Below are 22,122 nucleotides of genomic sequence, written 5' to 3'. Positions count from 1 at the left end.
CATCCTCATCAGTACTGTCCTAAACTCTAGATGCCCATGATGGGGTCACACCAGCAAGGGGAAGTCATCAGCTTTTTTGTTACTTTCCAATTTCAGTGACTGGCGAATTTTCCCAGTTACTGAAGCTCCAAATGTTAGGATTCTCCTTCCTTCTCCCCTCTTCCTCACTCCTCAGCCAGTCAGTGGTTGTCTTGTTAAAGAATTTCAGATGGCAAAAGGACCTCCAGGGCCATGTGTTCCAACCCATCTCTGAACCAGAGTCTCTTCCAAAGTGGTCCTTTTGAGGGGTCATATAGCCTTTGCTTTGAGAACTCCAGAGAGGGGGAAGCCATTTCTTCCTGAGATGCCCCATTCTACTTCAACTAGTGGTAAATTTATTTTAAAATTTATTGCATCCCAACCATTTTAGATTACCTTCATTTTAAAAAGTCCCTCCCTCTTCCCTTCTCCCCTTCCCAGTGGGTCACACTTTGTAACAAAGAAAAATTAAAATAAAAAAGGAGAGTAAAGCAGCTTAGCAAAACTCTTCAACCCACTGAATCAGACTTTATAGTAATGTTCCACACACCCATAGCCCCCATTCCCGTTGCATTTTCTTGTCTCTTTGAAGTCAAACTTGGTTATTATAATTATACAACATTAAATTTACTCTGTTGGGCTTTTAATTTGCATTGCTATTGTACAATCTGATTTCTTGGTTCTGTTTCCTTCACTATCTGAATTCTAAATTCATCATTTCTTAGAGCAAAATTATTCCATAAACTCCACATATCGCTACCATTCCATTAATCTGTTTAGTCACTTATTCATCAATGGGTATGTATGTTTATTTCTCAGTTCTTTGCTGCCCTCCCTTCTCCCTTGTATGGCCATCAGTGGAATCTCTGTTGTGGATACTTAAGCACTAAAAATAAAACAACAACAAAAAACAAGCAAACAAAAGACGACAACCCTAACCTGTGATTGATTTTTGGAATAATTTTGTATTAGCCACAGCTCTACCAGTTGTTATCTTGTGTGCCTAGCTTTCATCAGCTCCTCCAATACTGACTCTTTAGGCCACTCTATGAGAGAGTTTTTTGTTGTGCTTTGTTCTGTTGTTTTCAGTTTTGTTTATTTTCCTGACCAGTCTGATGTGTGTCTTTGGGATCTTACTGATTGCTACCAGTTTTGTCCTCTGGGATCAGGAAGAATGAGCCCCTTTCTACCTGAAAGGCCCTTTGACACTTGAAAGCAGGTCTAATTTGCCATCACCACCCCAGTCTTTAGACTTTTCTTCTCCCTGATAACCATATCCAGTGCCTCTGATTCAGTCAATTTGGCAGGCTTTTCGAGCTCCTCACCGTCATAGTCACCTTCTTCTTTATATGATTCAGCTTGTCAGAGTCCCAGGAATGAAAGCCATTTCCCCATTGGATAGCATGGGGCAGGTATGATATCAGAGGACCTGGGTTCAAATACCAATTCAGACACTTACAATCTGTGTGACTTGGAGCCTTTGTCATGTCATCTTTAAAATAAGGAGATTAGATTATGGCTAAGACTAAGATAGTGCCCTAGATTTAGAGTCAAGAAGACCTTGCTTCAAATCCTGCTTCACACCCTCCTTAGGTGTGTGACTCTGCAAGTCCCTTACTATGTTTTACACTCAGTTTTCTTCTCTGTAAAATGGGAATACTAATAGTACCTGGTTTACACACTTGTGGTGAGGATCAGTGGGCGAAAGTTCTTCAAGCTCTTCGCAAATAGTAGGCTATTATTCTTAGCTTTGAGAGGTATCTCAGATCTGTTATTTTCTTCTTTGCATTCTTTTTTATCTACATTCTTCTTTACCAGCTTCCTCACTTGTTTCTCCGTCCTCACAGCCTTCCCCAGTGAATTAGTCTGTGCATGGATGGGCACTCAATAGGCTCTTTTACGTCGTTGTTTTCCCTTCACTGTGTATCAGTTCAAACAAGCCTTCCCAGATGTCTCTGAAATCCTCTTTTCCTTTTACATGACACATCGTTTTCCATTATATTCTTACAAAATAATTTATTCATTTTTGTCTGGCCAAAGTGATGGCTAAAGGGGCCTCCCATTCTGCTCACCCCACTTGGCAATTCTGCCCTCTTCTGCTGCCATTATCCTTCTAAGCTTGTCTTTTGATCTTATCTCCCAGATGAGACTCTGAGCTCCATGGGGACAGGAATTGGGCCTTGTTCTTAGCTCTCCTGGCATTTGTTAGAAGGCCAGGTGTTGTTTTTTGGATGAATAAGTAGCCTTCACTGTTATGCTTTGTACTAAAATGGGACTATTGACAATTATCTGTAGCTGTCCTTTCCAATGCCTCCTTCCAAGAAGGAGAGGTTCTCTCTTGGCCTCTGGTGCAAGGGTAAGCCTTTGTACACTTTCTGCATACCCAGCACTTAGCACAGTGCCTGGTACCCAGGAGGACCTTAATAGATGTTTACTGATGGACTAAATGCTCAACAGGAATTGGGAGATGCGTTTTCACTTCATATCCCAGAATTTCTGGGATTATCTTAACTCTACAAAGGTTTGCTAAATGGGTCAATAATTTCATTTTTTCTTCTTTTTTTGGGAAAAAATGTGTCTTAAGCATTATATAGAAGGTTACCTTGTCCTGGACAATCCACCTTGTTAAATAATAATTGTGTGCCAAAGCCTTCATTGTAGAAACAAATAAATAACTGATGCTCACAGAGAAGGACTTAGCTAAGAAGGGGCACAGACGGGTCCAGAACAGCCTGACTTCTGCCCCTTGGACTGGTTGGTCTTTCTACTTATTCTCTGGTCTACCGTTGGCAGAACAAATTCTTTTCCTTGGTCTTTCTACCCTTCAGACACCAGCTTTTGTACTTGTGAACTCCTTTCTCTCTTCAATATTACAAAACGTTGAAGGCATTAGAACATCAGCCTAAGAAGTTATATGGGAGAAAAGGAAGGCAAGTGCAGTAAAGTATGGACATAGGTATGCACACACATGTATATTCATACAACATATATGGGTCATGTATATCTAGATATCCCTAGTATATGTAATAATTTGTATACTATCTCTATTAGGTCCATGATGAGGATTACATAGAGAAATATGTTTATTTAGATCATGAGAGCTAATGTCCATGCCGGGGATGTGTTATACCCTTGATGATTGTTATATCATTTGACCCTCACAACAACTCTGGAAAGTAGGTACTATTATTATCCCCATTTTACAGATGAAAAGGAGTCAAACAGAAGCTAAGAGACTTGCCCAGATTCACATAGCTGGTAAGGCTAGATTTGAACTCAGTTCTTCCTGACTCCAGGTTCAGCACTCTATCCACTGAGATATCTCCCTGCCCCATCCCTGTAAATGTCTCTGGATGCTTACATATATGCATACACACATGCTTATATATGTTTATACAGCCATGTATATATCTTTACATAGTAGGTGTGAGGGATGTATAGGTTTGGATAATCTGCTCTCTACCTGGTCTATCCCTGGACATTGTGTCTCTTTCAAATGTTTCTATTTCTGTATTACCCACCATTCTTTTTTCTTCCCAAGAGGACTGTAACTATCCATTTTCAGATGGGAAAGATGAGTCCTGGAGGCAGGTCCCTGCTGGCCCGGAGGAGGAGTCTGCTAGGAGACTGAAGTCTCTGTTTTCTTTTAGACCCCATGCCCACCCACTCCTGGCACACAGAGACCTGAAGTTCTCAATGGCTGGTGGAGTGGTAGGCATTTTCTTTTTCCAGGCAATTGGCTTTGTTTGGACATTTCTCTTTTATTGCCCCATTCAAAAGAAGATCCTGCATTCCTTTGAAACCAGCCCCTGGATGGACAAACTGTGGTGGGTACCAGGAACCCACAGGGGATGTTGGGTAACTCTCCTCCTCCAGGACAGAGGCAGGGGCTGTGTTCCCAGAACAGATTCCTACTCACCCTATTGCAGATGGAAGCATCATTTCAGAAAATAACCAATAAAAGTCCCTGGGACACAGCCTCCCATTCATGCTAGAAGAGATGGGAGGAGGCTTTTTCCCCTCTCCGCTTTTGGACCGGTCTGTGTGGATGCTTTCCAGAACTAATGAATCTCTTGCTTAGGTTTCAAAACCTCCATCCTTTAAACAATTTCCCAGAGTGAATTGGTTGGAATCGTGGCCATTTCAGTGTTGCTTTAATCAATTAAAGCTTTTTTCTCATATTATTTAGAGGACATGAGAAGAGCCAGAAAAAATACTCAGAGCTAGGGAAACGAGAGGAAGAGGAGGAGAAGGGAAGTGGGAGGGGGAGAAGTGGAGAGAAGAAGGGAGGGAGAGACAGACAAAAAGACAGAGACAGAGACTGAAAAAGAGAATCTAAGAATTTTAGGACAGAAACTGCTGTTGCTGCTGCGGCTGTTGCTGCTGCATGACTCATCCTGCAGGACAAGAACAATCTCACTCATCACCCTGTCTTCCTTCTCTCTAGCAAGGGAGGCAAACAGTGAGGCCCTGGAAAAAACATGAATCCTCCTTGTAGCATCTATTTAGGGAAGATTTCCAAGCCACAGAGAGATGGCTGTGTATGCTGCTTAGCTCAACTTGGGGCTTTTCCCAGACAAATAGGAATAGCCTCAACACTGACCTTGGAAAAACATGCTTAGTGAAGCACACATACATGCACACACACAGTTACACATACATCTATCTGCTTCTTATTTATGCAGATATGCACACATATACATATATTTGTGTATGCATGCGGGTACATATGGGCCTCTTTCCCTCTCTGTCTCTCTCTCTCTCTCTCTGTGTATATGTATAGATACAAATAGATGCCCACATATATCCTACACTCCTTGGAGTTTCTTTGGAGATGGCTTCTGTTAAAAAAAAAGACAAAAGGACCTAAAATGGCCTTCCAGTTTTCATGAAAAGCTCTTGTGTGCTTTCAGACCTGCAGCCAGAAAGAGCGTTGGTTCTGGAATCCAAGGTCAAGTCCATATCATGGCCATATACATATTCAAAAGCACAAAAAGGGGAGGAAGCTTCTCACGTTCCTCCATGCGAAGATGCAATTAGCATTTTTATGAAGAACATAAAGTGTGTGTGTATCAAAGATGCACGTTTATTGCCCTGAAACCAGCTCTCCAAAACGTCTCCCCAATGTTTGACTTTCTCCTGGCAGGCAGCGAGGAGGTCAATTAAGACCTAGATTGTTTGCCTGCCAGCAAGGGCTCGCCTCTTGGAGGGGGCAAGAGCAGTGAAGAGACAGCAGCTCGAGCTCCCAGAAACATGTCTTTCTAGTCTTGTTTCCCTGGATCTCCTTCACAGGAAATCCTAAGCTTCACCCCTCCCCATCTTTCTCTCCTTCCCTCTGCCTCTGTTTCTGTCTCTCTGTCGCTATTTTTGTCTGTCTCTCTTCTTTCCTCTCTGTCTCTGAAGCTCTCTCTCTCTCAGTCTCTCTCCACTTCTCTCCCTACAGTGATGAATTGTTTACCTCTGAAGGACAATTTAATTTGCATCCAATTGTGCATGCCTGTTCTTCTCTCTCTCCCACCCCCAGTTCCAGTATGGCTCCAGGGAGTGGGATTGCCGAAAAAATATTATCTCATGTTTCAATGGCGCCAGGGTGTTTTATTAGCTGTTGTTTGCCTCTGGCAATCAGCCAGTGTGGATAGGCAGCTACCTCAGGGGGCAACTTCTACAACTCTGCAGCAATATGGCGGCCAGTTCCTAACTCAGCAACTGGCATGGGTGGGACTCCTCACTGAATCGCTGGATTGTCTGGATTTTCCTCCTGACCTGTCCAAGGGTCTAGCTGCAGTGTAGGTAGAGTCTATAGCAGGGCTAGGGATAACAGATGAGGAAATGAGAGCCTGAATGGCTTTGGAAGGATGCTTTAGAGACTAGAGACTGAAGAGAGGGTGATAGATGAGTATTCATTAAAGAATGAAGTCCAGAATCGTCTTTTAGACTGGAAACACTGACAAACTACAAATGGGTCAACAGTTTAATGTAGCCACCCTCAACCCCCACCCCCCCCCCCCAAAAAAAAAGAATTAGATCTCAATCTGCACTGAGGGAGACTTGATAGGCAAAACTAAGGAGTCCACCTCTGGAAGAGAGCACTCACTGTGGGTACTAATGATAGTAACAGACAAACCTTTAATGGTACAAAGTGTTTTCTTTATTTCATCTAATCCTCACGATATATCTCTGTGTGTTCTTCGCCCATCCAAAGTCTTTCAAACTCTCATTTCCTCATAAAGGAGGCTTTCTACACTAGGGTGAGGAGTTTTCTCCTTAAGGCAATCAGGAGCCCCAGAAGAAGGTTGAACAGGCATGTGACATGGTCAGACTTAAGCTTCTGAAGATTAAATGAAGTTATATTTGCAAAATTAAAAAATGCTTAGCATAATGTCTTATACATAGTAGGTGCCTAATATATGATTATTCCCTTCTGCCCTCATTCCCACTGGAAGTTTGGACTATAACCCTTCATCATCTGTGTTTAAAAGAAGAACTTACATTCCATATTACAAAGGCACAGAAATTCAACACACTTTTGGGGTTTCTTCTTACCAAATCCCACATCCATATTCTCTATCCCTACATCTTTTTTTTTAAACCTTTACCTTCCATCTTAGAGTCAATACTGTGTATTGGCTCCAAGGCAGAAGAGTGGTAAGGGCTAGGCAATGGGGATCAAGTGACTTGCCCAGGGTCACGTAGCTGGGAAGTGTCTGAGGCAAGATTTGAACTTAGGACCTCCCATCTCTAACCTGGCTCTCAATCCACTGAGCTACCCAGCTGCCCCCACTATCCCTACATCTTCAGCATCCCTTTATATGTTTTGTTCCCCTTTTAAAATGTAAGTTCCTTGAGTACGGGGGCTGTCTTGCTTGCATATATTTCTATCCACAGTGCTTAAGAAGTACCTGCCATACAGTAATTTCTTAATAAATGTTCAGTCTATCATCTTTCTCTATCTATGTATCTATCCACATATCAATCGATTTTCCTATCCACCTATTGATCCATCTATCTATTGATCCATTTGTCTATTTATCTATTCATCTATCCATCCATCATCTATCTATCTATCCATCTATCCATCTATCCATCCATCTATCTATCTATCTATCTATCTATCTATCTATCTATCTATCTACCTACATACCTACCTATCTATCCATCCATCTACCTATCATCCATCTATCTATCTATCTATCTATCTATCTATCTATCTATCTGTCTGTCTATCATCTATCTATCTATCTATCTATCCATCTATCTATCTATTCATATATCTATCTACCTACCTACCTATCTATCAATCTATCCACTTATCATCTATCCATCCATCCATCTATCTATCTATCCATCTATCCATCCATCCATCTATCTATCTATCCATCTATCTATCTATCTATCTATCTATCTATCTATCTATCTATCTACCTACATACCTACCTATCTATCCATCCATCTACCTATTATCCATCTATCTATCTATCTATCTATCTATCTATCTATCTATCTATCTGTCTGTCTATCATCTATCTATCTATCTATCCATCTATCTATCTATTCATATATCTATCTACCTACCTACCTATCTATCAATCTATCCACTTATCATCTATCTATCTATCTATCTATCTATCTATCTATCTATCTATCTATCTATCTATTTGCCTATTTCTCTCTCTCTCTCTTTCCATCAATCCCCTTCCTCCTCTTTCTCTTTATCTCTTCAACCCCACGCACCTATCTACCTGTCTATGTTCTCTGACAGTCCTACAGTTTTGAGGTAACAAAAATCTTTGCAATGGAGAGTAGGTATTGGATATTAAAGGTTTTTGAAAGGTAGAATTAGTCAGAATTGATAATAATGTATTCTGCTTCTTCCTTTGAACTCCTTGAGAACAATGACAATCCCTCTCCCCCTTTCTTTTTATCAGTAGTACTTTGCCTAGTGCTTTATATATAGTGGGCTCTTTAGAAAGAATTCTGACACCATATTGAATCTTAGCTGCCTATCTGATATCTAGATAATTCCCCATAGGGAGTTGTGGGTATGTGCGTGAAGTTAAGAAGAGAGATTTGGCTACAGGTTTGGATTTGGGAATTATCAGCAGAGAGCATAACTGAATGCCTAGAAGCTAATGAGATTAACAAGGGAGAGAAAGTGTGATTCCCCTTGCATTTTAGGAATTACTTCCATGTAGTGGCACAGAATCCTTAGTCTTTCCCCTTTTATTGCCTTCTGAGAACAGTCTCTTCAGCTTTTATAATAATTCTTCTGTCTTGGTCTCTTAGTTTTCTCCTAAAATCTCACCCCTGAAAAAGGCTCCAATTTACATGATAGTCAAGAATGAGTAGGGATGGTGAAATTCTATGGCTAAAATTGGCACCTTCTGGTGCCAGAGCACAAGCTGGACCCAAGGGTTATTCTGGATCTTTCATATCCAGAAAAATGGGCCCAAAGAAACAATTTGGACTGCTTAGACTGACTTGTTTGCCCGTGCAGATCCCTCTGATATGCTCTGCGCTGGCTTTCCCTGTCCCCATTCCTTCTCCAGGACTGTTTTTGACTGAAGGTCATTTTTGGTTGTCCTTGTTCTCTAATCTCATCTCTTGGCATCTTCAGCACCCTTTCCATTTCTATCTGCCAGATCTTCAGGCTTCTGAGAAACAAACTAAAATAGGTAGCTTCATCCTCAATTATTTTCTTTTTGGACCTTAGGACTAGTTTTCTCCTTAGAAGCTTCTAATGACCCTGGCCAATTCCTTGGGCTCCCTAGCTCAGTTTCCCATAAGAAAGTACCGTCATATTTGTGTTGTTGCTGTTGTTATTTTGATCTTCTTTACTGGCTGTGGCCAAACTGTCCTTTAGTTCCCTAAGTAAGCAGAAATCTTTTTGTCCTTGAGACCTTTTTTATGACATTTAATCCTGAACATTAACCTTTCTTGCACCTCAGGGATGACTGTAGCTTTCCCAAAGACCAAAACTACAAGATATTTAAATATGGGAAATATTTTATATCCAGCTTTATACAGATTAAGTTTAAGAGAGGCAGTGTGGATTAGTGTGGATTTCACAGCTGGCTTTCCAATCAAACAGACAGACCTGTTTTCAGAACTTGACTCTGAATTGCATTTGCTTTGTGATCTTGGGCAGAACATTTTAGAAATTACAGAAAAGCTACTGACTTTTATTTATAAAGGAAACTTCTTCCCTCCGGGAGTACCTTACGCCATTGACAGCCTTGGTATTATCACTATCCTCTAGAGTTTCTTATTAGATTTATCCCAATGTACTAGTATCTCAAAATCTTTTGGGATTCTGACTATATAACCCTGTTTAATAGTGATCCTTCCCAGCTTTGTGTCTCCCTCAAGTTTCATATGAATCAAAGTGGGAAGGTGCTTCAGAGACCCTTAAGGTGAGCCCAAGGAGACATTCCTTCTACAGCATATTGAAAGAGTTACTATCCATCTTTTGTTTGAAGATCTCACATGAGGGGGAAGAGGAATAAGCATTTATTACTGAGCACCTATTTAGTATATACCAGGTACTGTGATAAGTGAAACCCACCATTTCCAGAGGCAACCTGTTCCACTTTTGGACAGTTCTAATTGTTAATGATTTATTAAAAATACTCTTTCCCCCTCTCCTTGTAGCATTCACCCATTTTTCCTGTTTCTGCCCAATAGAATTAAGCTAGTCCTTGTTCCAAAAGACAGTTTTCCAAATACTTGAACACAACGATGACATCTTCTTCTCTTCCCTCAAGTCTGGTCTTCTCTGTGATACACATTCCTGATGCCCACAACCCATTTGTATTTAGCAGGGGATTAGGAGTTCCTTCCCACTGTAGTTGTCCTCCTTCGAATGCCTTCCCCGTTATCAATGTTCATTTTTAGACTCTTCCTGAAAGGTAAAAACATCATTCTTCAAGGACAAGTTCAACATTTGGAGAGGAAAACTTACCTCCTGAAGGTCTGCTATGGCTCTTTATCAGGGGGTTTTAAGAAATGTTGATAGAATGTAGTTGAATCTCCTAATTTAGAGAATTTGATTCTTAAGGTCATAGACTCAGCTGTAAACATTTTGAGACACTCATGTCCAGCCTGAACCTGCCTTATTGGGACTAACTTCTCTTCACACTGACATTGCTATCAATACTTCAAATAACAGACTCTCCCCATGACCACCTGAAATTGGTATTTCTTATTAGATGTCTCAGAAGGTGGCCATCTTGTTGGTCCACTTATCATTTTTGCTACAATAACTCTTCATGATATTTTGAGGATCTTCAGTGAAAGGAAGGAGATGACATAAATTGTGAGGAGCTAGAGGTTGCTATATGGTACCAATTCCTTCCCCTTGATATCTGATGACATGGTCAAAATTGAAGGCAAGTAAAGTAGTGTCAATAATAGATTTACTGATCCTACCTCTCATAAATGTTTCGGGTTAAACAGAAGTGAATCTTTGCATCAAAGGCTGTTTAAATTTACTCCCAGAAGTCTTCTGCCTCGGGGACTCCTTTTTAAGTTCCCTAGCCCAATACATAGCATTAGGTGCCAGGCTCCAATAGCCTCAGTGAACTAATACAAAGTAGACCTTTGTCGCCATTTCCCACTTCCAAATTATTCATCTCAATGCATGGAAGTGCATTTTTTTCCAGGTAGTATTCAGTAACTACTGTTTGGAACAGAATGATTCACTGATAGCCTTAAGAACCTGGGGGCTACACTTTCATTCCAGCCATTTACTTCAACTGTATTTCACCCCAGGAATGAAACTAGCACTTGCCAGCTTAACTGGTCTCCTAAAGCTGGGATCCATTCAGTGAAGCTGAGAATCCCCTATTTTATTTGACACTCATAATTATAGATGGCATGCTTATCCAAGGGGTATAGGACTAGGAGAGATAGCTAAAATAATGGACAATAGAATCAAGATCTAAAAAAAGATATTCATAAGTCAGTGGATATAACTGATATAAACCAAGCAGGATAAATGTAATAATAATCATTCACTCTGGTTCAGAAAATAAATCAACTTTACAGGTACATGATTTAGGAAGGCATGGCTAGATATCTGGATTAAAAACTCTGGCATAGCTTAATAACCTGCAATTCTGGAGTTTTGTAGTATTTTACTATGGTATGTATATATATCAGTAACTTCACAATCATATTAATCTTACATTTCAGGACTCAAGAATCTAGTTCTTCTGGGGTAGTTGACTTGAATTCATCCCTTTCTTCTTGTATATATATATATATATATATATTCATTTTGAGAATCTACTTCCTATTTTCTCCTTGTGTTCTTTTATTTCCCATTTGAGCAATTATTCTTTACAGATAAAATAGGAGATGAATCAATATTGACCAATCCTGTCTTTTTCCTATTGTCAGTTATCATTCCCTCATTCATCGTGAACCTTAAAAAAGCATCACTTGTAATCTGCACCCTTTTATCATCCTTAGCCTTCTTTTCCAATCTTAGGGCATTCTGAGATTTGGAACTCTTGACACCATTGCTGGAGAACCAAGACACATTCATAGTCATCTCCTGTTTTCCATCCTTGCTATAATCATCAATAAGCTCTTTTTTTAAAGGTTAAGTTTCCTAGGCTTTACTATTAGTCTTTTTAAACATCTCCCATTTCCTTCATTATTAGAATTATTTTTCTTTGTGCCTTCAAGAATGAGATGCATATCCATCCTGGGCTGATTTAATATGAAGAATTTTCATCCATGTGATCCTATAGCCTCACCATCATTGGATCACTGTTGTCCTAAAACTGATCCTGGACCTTTGGAGAAGGTAGTGGTGATCATGATATCAGAGAAACATCTAGAGCTTTAAACTATTTAAGCCTCTGATATCTATTGTTTCATTTGATGCTCCTAGCCAATGTGTGAGATAGGCAATATCATCATCCTGTTGAACATTAGGTTGAGAGAGGACATGACTAGCTTATTGTAACTCAGAAAGTATCAGAAGGAGTATTCCAGTCCAGTGTTCTTCTGACTCTAGATCCTGAGATTTGTCCCATAAGAACTAGGTTTTATTGTTTTAATAAATAATATTCCCCTGAAGTCATTGCATATATTTTACTTTGTGTCATTCAAAATTGCAATTTTGTAAAATATTATAGTTAATTCCAGCCCAATGGAAACATGTAAGGCAAATTCAAATAAAGCAACTATTGCAGTGAAGATTCATGATTCACTTTGATTGGGAACTATCCATACTGTACATATACGAATGGTCATACTGGACAAGATGCAAAGGATAAGAAACCAAAGAAAGTCTTCACTGCTTCCCATACTCCATTCCCAATCATCTGCCTCCCAGGAAAAACACATTCCAACATCAGGAAAACTTCCCAGGAAGCCCAGACAATACAACCACACCCTTCCCAAGGTCCTTAGGCTTACCTGGGTCTGATTCTTACTGAATAAACACAATTTGCCCCAAGGCTCCAAGCTTGTGGCTAGCCTAATGATTCACTGGCACCAGAACTGGGCATTCCTTCTTCTCAAGCACTTTCAATAAAAGTTTCATTTTCATTGTTATCATTGTTTGTGGTACAGATCACTTATTTTCCCAGGTCTCCACAGGCTTTCCCCAATTATACCATTAAAAAAAACACACACACACAAACCCCCCCTACCCATGTTCCAAAGATTAACTTCTATCTGGATAGGATGCCAAATGAGGTTGAGTCAGATGGGAATCCCCAGTTCTTTTATTTTTTTGAAGAGGTACTCCTCAAAACCCTGCCAGTAAAAATACAGATATCTTCTCAGGACTACCTCGAATCAACAGTAAAGTCAAGTTTTCTTCTATCAGAGCATCCTTTCTCTTCATTTGCATTTTTAGTGACAACAATAGTCCCACTCAAAAAACCATAAGAATGTCCACAAAATCTATGAATTGTAGCCTCAATTTCACCTTGCTCTTTCCTGCATCTTCATACACTTGCAAGGAGCTCTCTAAGCTATCCTAAATTTATTTTTCTAAATTTGTATTTACAAAGAATGCAGAAAAATGAACATAAGTGACATTTATAGACATTAGTACTTTCTTTTAGGTCCTCCAGTTCTGTCTAGATTCTTAAATAGTAAGGATATGTTTCAGGGTCAAACAACTCGCATTCAAATTCCAACTAATACTCATTACTCATGTAACCTTGACCAACTCATTGTATTTCCCTGGGCTTCAGTTTCCTCATCTAAAAAATGAATGGGCTAGACTAGATGACCTCTGAGAACCCCTGTAACTCCAGAGTGATGATCCTATGATCTTATATGGAGAGTAAGCATGAGAACAAAGGAGGGGAAAAAAAGGAAAACAAGAATTTATTAAACTTTTACTATGTGCAAGGCTCTGTACTAAACTCTGAAGACACAAATTCAAGCAAAAGAAAAGAGAGTCCCTGCCCCTGAAAAGTTAAGGGTGGGGTGGGGTGAAGATATCTGTCAAGAGGCATGATTTTGAAATCTAAAAGTTAGGGACAGAGCTAGGGAGGGAATGAAGGGATGTTTGGACCTCTCAATAAAATGGAAGCCCCAGAAGAAAATCACCAAATAGATAAATAAGAGAAGGGGAGAAGGTCTTGAAAAGTGATATTGGCATGGGCATTGTACCCCCAAACCTAGGCAAACTGTAAGCAGAGAAATTTCTTTGCTCTCTTCTGCCCTGGTGATGCCTAACCCAATAACATCTGATAACTTCTATAAGACCCTGAGATTATTATCAACCTTGGATTGTCCTTTAGATTTGAGATGGCCATAGAGATGCACCTCCAGGCTACACCTTCATACTATCGGGTTATATGTCAGACATCCATCTGTCCCCTAAACTATGAGGGTCTTCAGGCAGATCCCAGACAGATGACCAAATTCCCCCCAGAATGTCTGAGTGTTTACCACTCTAGAATCACATACACACCATGACACAACATCACGTCCCCACTGTTGTAAAAAGTATATAATCCCTAGAATTGATGGATTTTGGGAGCAGCCTTTCATCTTGTTGTTCCACCTATACTATCCTCCTGGCCAGATTCAACATTACTTCCAAAATTAATGTTTCTCTTTTTATTTTTAAGCTAAGTTTTAGAGTCTTGCATCCTTGCAAAAGGCATCCTTCCCAAACCCTGGGGGTTCAACTCTAGCACCCGACAACAATATTGTATATTGAGAAGGCCATACCAGTGATTGAATGTTCCAAGGTAAGGAAACCTCTGATGAAGAGAGAAATTGCCCTCTAGGACAGCCTCAGAATCATGATTTTGAAATCTGAGAGTCAGGATATAAATAAAAACATAACAGATTCCCAACTATGACTAATTAGAAGTGATTTTTTTTCCCTACACTGGATTCTCCTTTAAATCACTGAATGACTAATGCTGTAAAATTCACAAGCTCTTAGAGTGAAGGTACCTCCTTAGCCTGGAAGGGACTTTAAAAGTCATCTAGTTCAACAGGACAAGAATCCTCCTTTCAACGTCATACTCACTCAGAATGTCTCACCAAGAAATGATAAGAGCAGCTCATTGTTCTGTTCATGTATCTAGAAACAACAATACGAAGAAAATTAAATGATCTTTCATTTTCAGCTGTTGGTATCAACAGATATCCATCTGCCTTCCCAGAATCTCTTCTTCTCCTGAACCAAATTCAATCCATTTTTGACCCACCCCCCCCATGACTGTCCCCCTAGTACAAGATGAAGCAAAGTGGAACTTAGGGTCCTCTTGGCTACTTTGACTTATTAGCCATATGTCTATCTCTACAACATTGTAAACGGGTGGAAAGTCAATCCAAAGAACAAATGTTGGCAACAATTCCCCATTATCATCCTAGCCTGGGAAATAACATTTTCCAAAAACAAGGACAACAAAAAGGAGCCTGGAATAAATGCTCTGAGAGCAAAATGCATGATTGAGGGGAAAGATAATTGTCCTTGTATCCAGGCAAATGTTTGCTCGAATGTCACCTGTAGCATTTGCTAAGAAGGTAGTCAAGAGCTAGTCAACGGATATGAGTCTTTATCCTCATATGTAAAGAAGTAAAGGGATAATCACAACTAGGGAACATATTACACAGTGAAGTAATGGAAGATAAGGTTTGGTCGCTGTGATACTCATCCTTGGAGACAGGAGGGAGATTCATTGATATATTCATGTTAAGAGAGTCAGAAAGAGCACTAAATGAGCTTTGCAAGGAGCCTTTTCAGTCATCCAGCTCTCTAGGCCATTTCTTTTAAGTGTTTTTTTGGGTTTTGCTTCAACACTTTCAGAATAAGTACACCCAGAATTTGTAGCACTTCTTTCTTCCCCCCTATTTTGTCTTAGCCTCTTCCATGGGATGTGATGGAGTTAGACCTAAAGGTAACTAAAACCCTTCTAGTTTCAAGTGTATAGAGTTCAGAGATGTGATAGGTTCCTGGGGAAAGTAGGAAAACAAGTTATAATGACTTTCACAACTCTATAGCTCACACGACAGTTGCTATTTGCATAGGACAGATTTTTCAAATTCTCTAGCTAGTATGATCATGATAATTCATCACAATGCAGTATGGCTTCTGAGAGTGAGTAAAACAATATATTTTCCCCAGTTTTGCATAATTTCCTCCTTCACTTGAAGAAATAGAGATACCTCAGCCAGGGGCATCATAAATTCTAAAATATATTTCTGAGTGTAAGTGAGATGATAGTTGAACTGAGAGACCCAAGGAAGGGGAGGGTAGTTGACAGTGTTAAGTGCTGAGAGGAGCAGGGGCTGGGTGACTCAGTGAATAGAGTGCCAGGGCTGGAGATTAGAAGTCTTGGGCTTAAATCTGGTCTCAGATACTTCCTAGCTGTCTGACTCTGGGCACGTCTCTTAACCCTATTGCCTAGACCTTACTGCTTTGGGCAAAACACAGTATTGATTCTAAGATGGAAGATAAGGTTTTTAAACGTGCAAAAAAAAAAAAGGTTCCAGCAAGAAAAAAGTGCTAGAGAGCAGAGGAGAGAGAAATCCAATGGAGAAGAAGGATCAGAAAAATTCTAAAAAGATATCCAAAGATAGATATGACCTCGGCATTGGCTCCTATATTCATTGGTAGTTTGATCAAATGGAAAAGAGCTTCATAGTCACTGCCTAAGAGAAGCTAGCCCAAGAAGACTAACAATAATGAAATCCACTTGGTTTCCTGCTTTTGTGTGTTGATTAAGAATAAGTGTAGACTTCAACTGCAGAGCTTAGGCAACCTTAGTCACCATTATCTGAGAATGCTAGCCAATATGAGTATATTTTATTCTTCTTGGTTTCAAAGTCTTCTTCAGTACAATGTCTCCAGTAAAGAGGGGGGGGCGGGTTTCTGAAATAAGAATTTAAACTGAGGGTTAGAATTAAGACTTAAAAAGAGCAAGCTGAATAAACAATCTGAAATAGCAGTAAGATGTCCTCTGCAGGGGAGAGGCTTGTTAACCACAACATCACTTTCTCCAATGAATGTTGGAGATGCCTAAAAGCTGGTAGAAATTGTAATGGAATCATCTCTACGTGTGTTGTTTCAGGGTATGAAGTGACACTGAAAATGCCCGCGTTGTTGACCATCCTCAGGTCAAAGCAAGACCTGGAGAACAGAAGCACAGAAAAGGACCTTAAAGGAGAATGAGGGAAAGCAATGCCTGTGGGGCAAAGGTCCACCCAAGAGTAGTATCAGAAGACATCAGTATTTTGTAACATTAGAGACAGGAACTGACCCTCTGAGAGTGTTTCTTAGTTAAATCTGTTTCCTCCTAATACTCTTCACCAATACCACCAACACTCTACAGCTCCAGGATTTTGCTGCCCCCTCTCCCAGAATTCCCAATCCAGTTGCATTTATTCCCATTGTGTTATTTTCTGAGAAGTCTAGATTCTGTTGAATCATAGAATTGTAATGGACCTTAAAGGTTGTTATGTTCAGCTAGGAGCTCAATAGGAAGTTCTAATCAAATATCCTTGGAACATGGTTAGATAGACACAAATAGGAGAATTCCAGTTATAAGCAACAGTAGGAAGGGAGCAGAGATCATCTCTGCAGTCCCTTCATTTCATAAAATCAGCAACCTGAGGTTCATAGAGGAAAAGTAACTTGTTTCTGAAGAAAAAGATCACACATAGAAAAGCCAGGATTTGGACCGAGGTCATATTTTCCCAAATGTTGTTCTTAAAATGTACAATATTGACATTTCATTTTTTAAAAAAAATTGTTTATTTCTTTGATTTTTTTGGGGGGGAGAGAATGATGGGATAAAGTGCAAAGAACATTAATGGTGCTTCAGAATTTTTCTTTTGTGTGCCTAACATATGCTATTGGGAAAGATACTCAAATTCCATAATCCTCAGTTTTCTCATCTGTGAAATGTGAGGATGAAACTAGATGGACCTGAGATTCTTTCCACATCTAGATGTATGATTTCACCCTTATTAAGAAGTTTATGTCTGAGAGAGTCAGTTCCATTTTGATGGGTTGCACTAAAAATACTCAAAGGATGTTTCTACTAAGCACTTGGAGATTGAGACTGGAGGTCAGCAGAGAGGTGAAAGCTAGATACAGCAGCCTTGGATATTATCTACATGGAGAGAATCATTGAATCCATGAGAACTGATGAGATCACCAGATGAAATAATACAAGGCAGAAAGAGAAGAGGGCCCAGGAAAGAGCCTTGGGATATGTCCACAGACCTGAGTGAAGACCCAGCAAAGGAGACTGAGAAGGAATAGCCAGAAAGGTAAAAGGAGAACTAGGAGGGAGCAGAATCACAAAAAGGTAGAGAAAAGAGAATATCAAGGAAAAGACAGTTATTAACAGTGTTAGAAACTACAGATTTGTCGAGAATTGTGGCAATTGAGAACAGAGAATAAGATTTTGTGATTAAGAAATGACTGGTATCTTTGGAGAGAGAAATTTCAGCTATGTCAGGCTGTTCTTGGCTCTCTTTCCATCACCCAGACTTCCTCTTGGGTCCGTGAACTTTCTAAAACTTGCCCAAGAATGATACAGTTGGGGCAAGAAGCTGGCCAGAACCTTTGGAGGAGTGAGACTGTTCAATATGGCTCAAGAAAGTGCCCTGGATGACAAATGCTCGCCCTGTGAGGTTTGTTCCCTGGCTTTTCTTTAATAATCAAACTGATGGGCGTTAATGAGTATGACACAGGGTACAAAGCTATTGAGTGAATTAGTCATATATTTTTCTTTCTGTACTCTGTCTAATGGCAAATGTTATCTAACTGTGGCCTTGCCATAGCCTGGTCTGAGATCCGGCAGGAGTGGAAAGGAGTCACGTTGATGCTGCCCGAAAGCTGCTTGTAAGAGCCCAGCTCCAATTCACAACAGATAATGGAAGTAAGAGTCAGACAGATAATAGGGCCAGAAGCCATTGATTGCTAAGAGACTGTCTGGATATGCTGGCTGAGACAGGCCACTCCAAATTCCTTAATCATATTTCCTGGGAGAGAGGAGGGATGTGCACATGGTGGGTGCCATGTCCACGTGTGACCTAAAGGAAAATTAAAGGGAGGGGCAAGATGCACAGAAGGAAAGGGACCTGGAAACTGAGATACTGTGAAGACACAACCAATTTACTAGTGAAATAATAGATCTTTGAGGTGGGGAGGGGATGGAAAGAGGAGCCTCAGCCCAGAAACCATGAAATCCTAATTGGGATGCAAGACTGGGCATAAAATGACTTTTTTTTTTGCCTCATTCCTGGGTGTTTCCCTTTGTATTTCCAGCCTTCCTTCCCTCCCAATATACCAGAAAGAGACTTCATCATAGTACAAGACAGCAAACCATTCTACTCCATGCTTTGTTACATCATGCCGAACACGTTCCCATGCTGCCTCATGTCTCCAAACATCTCATGTGTTAATCAGTGACTTTTACTTTCCTATAACCCTCCACAAAATCAACCAACCAAATAAAACCCTCACCTCTGGCTAGCATGACTTTTGTCTCCTGATCACTGCCTATTCCTTAAGAAAGAATTTGTTAATTTATAATAATGATTTTCAAAGGATACAAAATAAAACTTCCTAACAATTAGAGTTCCAACATGGAACAGACAGCTTCAGGGTATTGGCACCCTTCTGTATATGTGTTCAGGCAAAAAAAAATGCATGCTGGTTGGGGATGATGGAAAAGAATATTTTTGAGATATGGATCGATATAGATGGTCTGTGGGGTCTCTTCAAAATCCGAGATTCTATATAAGTCATCCTACCTATCTCACAGATAAATTGTGATAGTGAAATGACATGAGGAATGTCTATTTGTGAACTGCAAATTTCTTTGCAAACAAGAAGCGTTAGGTAGTGTTGCTTTGCAATATGTCACAAATGCATTGTTGGTGGAGTTGTGAACTGATCCAACCATTGTGGAGGATAATTTGGAACTATGCCCAAAGGGCCATAAAACTATGCATATCCTTTGATCCAATAATTCCACCGATTGGATCTGCATCCCAAAGAGATCATAAAAAAATAGAAAAAGACTTACTTGTATGAACATATTTTTAGAAGCTCCTTTTGTAGTGGAAAAGAATCGGAAAATGACGGGATGTCCATCAGCTAGGGAATGGCTGAGAAAATTATGTGTATGATGTTGATGATTGTTGTGCTGTAAAAGATGATGAACAGGATGATTTCAGAGAAAACTTGAAATATCTACAAGAACTGATACTCAGTGAAATAAGCAGAACCAGGAGAACATTGTATATAATTATAGCAATATTGTATAATGATCAACTATGAAAACTTACCTACTCTCAGCAATACAATGATCCAGGGAAGTTCTGAAGGACTTTTGACAAAGAATGCTCTCTATCTTCAAAGAAAGAACCATTGGAATCAGAATGCAGATCAAAGCATATTTTTTTCACATTTTCCACATCAGTTTATTTGTGGTTTTATTTTGTGGTTTTGGTTTTATATGAGTATTCTTTTGAAACAATGACTAATTATATTATACATATAACTCAGATCAAATTACTCACCACTGTAAAAATAATAGGCAATGGATTGATTATTGATTATAAACTGAATAGATACTCTGCTTGCTGTGCTTACAAAGTATCTTCAGTTTATATCAATGAAGTGAAGTTCATAAGTGAGCTTCTCTTCAGGGCCAGGCACAAGGATGCTAAGGAGACTCTTGTTATATAAAATATAAAATAAAAATAAATTTTTATTGAGCATATAAGGATAAAAACTCTAAGGGATTCTAATCCCACCCAAATAAAACCTCCTGGTTCTGTTCCCACAGGCTACACTGATCCTTCCCGATCTGACTAACCCAAATTTTTATTATTATACAATAAACTAAACACTATTATCTTTATACTTCTTAACTTTGTCTCCAAGTTATACAAATAGCAAGGACTAGCTGGTTGAGCCTCAGCAAGAACCAAGTTAGTCTCTGAGCTTTAGCAGACTCAGAGTCCAAAGCAAAGATAAGGTCTTTCTTTGGTCTTCCCAGATATAAAAACAATTTGTGTAACAGCGATAGATAGTCACTAGTGTTTTCCCAAGTTGGAAAAGGAAAATGACTTAGCTCCTTCAGGTTTTTCCCTCCTTTCCTTCTACCTCAGACAGTAAGGAGAGAGAGAAAAGATGTCACCTCTTCTCAGTACTCTGAGAGAGTATTTCACTGCTACTCCCTCAGAGTAACTGCCACTTTCAGAGACCAAAAGCCACAGAAAAATCATTAAAACCTCCCCCTCATACTGTCAACATTTGAAATTGACACTCTGTCTTAGATCCACTTCAAACTCTAATTCTTTCTCAAGCCAACTTCTCTACTTCTTATCTCTAAACTAATATAATAAGACACAGTTTCTAATATCATCCTTATACAATCTTCAGGATGGGGAAGGGAAGGGAAGGAGGAAGCCAAGTTGGATCTTAAAATCTTGGAAAATATATGTTAAAATTATTAATAAATGTAATTAGGAAAATAAAATCTTTAAATAAAAAACAGTATGTCATCATTGACATCTTTGATAATAACTATGTGAATATGAATAAAAATGGATGTCTATCTATAAGAAGAGGATAATAATACCTTTATTCTTATATTCCAGGGGCAATGTGAGATTCCATTGAAATAATGAACTCAAATAATTTCATTCAAAGTGCCATAAAATGGCAATTATTATTCATCCATTAGTTTTCAGGTCTTCAGTGGAACCTAATGTACTATTAAGGTTTTATCCCCATCCTTGTTGAAGAAAAAAATTTTTAATGGAATAAGTTGGCATGTTACCTGGTGGTTATCATGATAAACTTGGACTGGAATATTTTAGAGTAACATGTATAGCATGAGTACTGATACTAGAGTGCAAGCATTCAATTTTTAAGGGGAAGTAGGCAGCTAGAATGAAAGGATACTGAGGATTTGTCCCACGTCACCAGAAAATTACAGAAGCTTTTTATGAGAGGTGATGATGGTGGTAATAATAATAGTAATAATGATAATAGTGACCAACAATGTGGCATTTTATTGTTGGCAAAAGGCTTTACTTTGAGTTAGTGAAGTTTAAATCTCCACTGAGAGTTTTGAGACACTTTCAAATAGATCAATTCATACTATGAATCAGATATATAAGGATAGGACTGGCACCAAAGCAGGTGAAGGAGAACAAAGAGGTAGAAGATGAAATGCCATTTGTAGGAAGAGATAAGTCTACTAGTTCAGGTGGAGCATTGAGTGGGTGAGGGAGATATTAAAGAATCAGTCTGGAGAAGGAGGTTGGATCCAGATTGTGGTGGGTGGTACATGTAAAATGGAGGAGTAGATGTTTTTCTCCTAGAAGAAATAGCGAGCAACTGATTATTTCTGAGAGTGGAATGTTCAAACATGACATCAGGAAAATCCCTTGGAAGCTATGTGGAGAATGGGATTGGAGAAGGAAGAGAGCGGAGGCAAGAAGACCAATTAACAGACCAGGTGAGACATAAAGAGGGTCTGGAAAATGGAATGGGTGGAAGAAGGGCAGTGGATCTAGAAATGATCCACTCTGGCAAATGATTGGAAATGTGGATGGGTTGGGGGAATCAAGGAAAGTAATATCAAA

General features: G+C 39.4%; 1 long non-coding RNA gene across 1 annotated transcript in view; it reads right to left on the bottom strand.

Moving 5' to 3' along the window:
* Positions 1–9,230: 9,230 nt before the first annotated feature.
* LOC130455952 (uncharacterized) overlaps positions 9,231–22,122 on the bottom strand; it is a 35,488-nt gene continuing 22,596 nt past the window's right edge. Inside the window, exons 3-5 of the long non-coding RNA XR_008914255.1 lie at positions 19,548–19,667; positions 14,531–14,584; positions 9,231–9,916 (exon numbers count right to left, since the gene is read on the bottom strand). This is a non-coding gene — a long non-coding RNA (uncharacterized LOC130455952). The remainder of the gene's footprint in view (positions 9,917–14,530; positions 14,585–19,547; positions 19,668–22,122) is intronic.

Source organism: Monodelphis domestica, chromosome 8, assembly GCF_027887165.1.
Source record: "Monodelphis domestica isolate mMonDom1 chromosome 8, mMonDom1.pri, whole genome shotgun sequence".
In the NCBI taxonomy this organism is placed as follows: domain Eukaryota; kingdom Metazoa; phylum Chordata; class Mammalia; order Didelphimorphia; family Didelphidae; genus Monodelphis; species Monodelphis domestica.
This window is presented reverse-complemented; position numbering and strand designations above follow the sequence as displayed.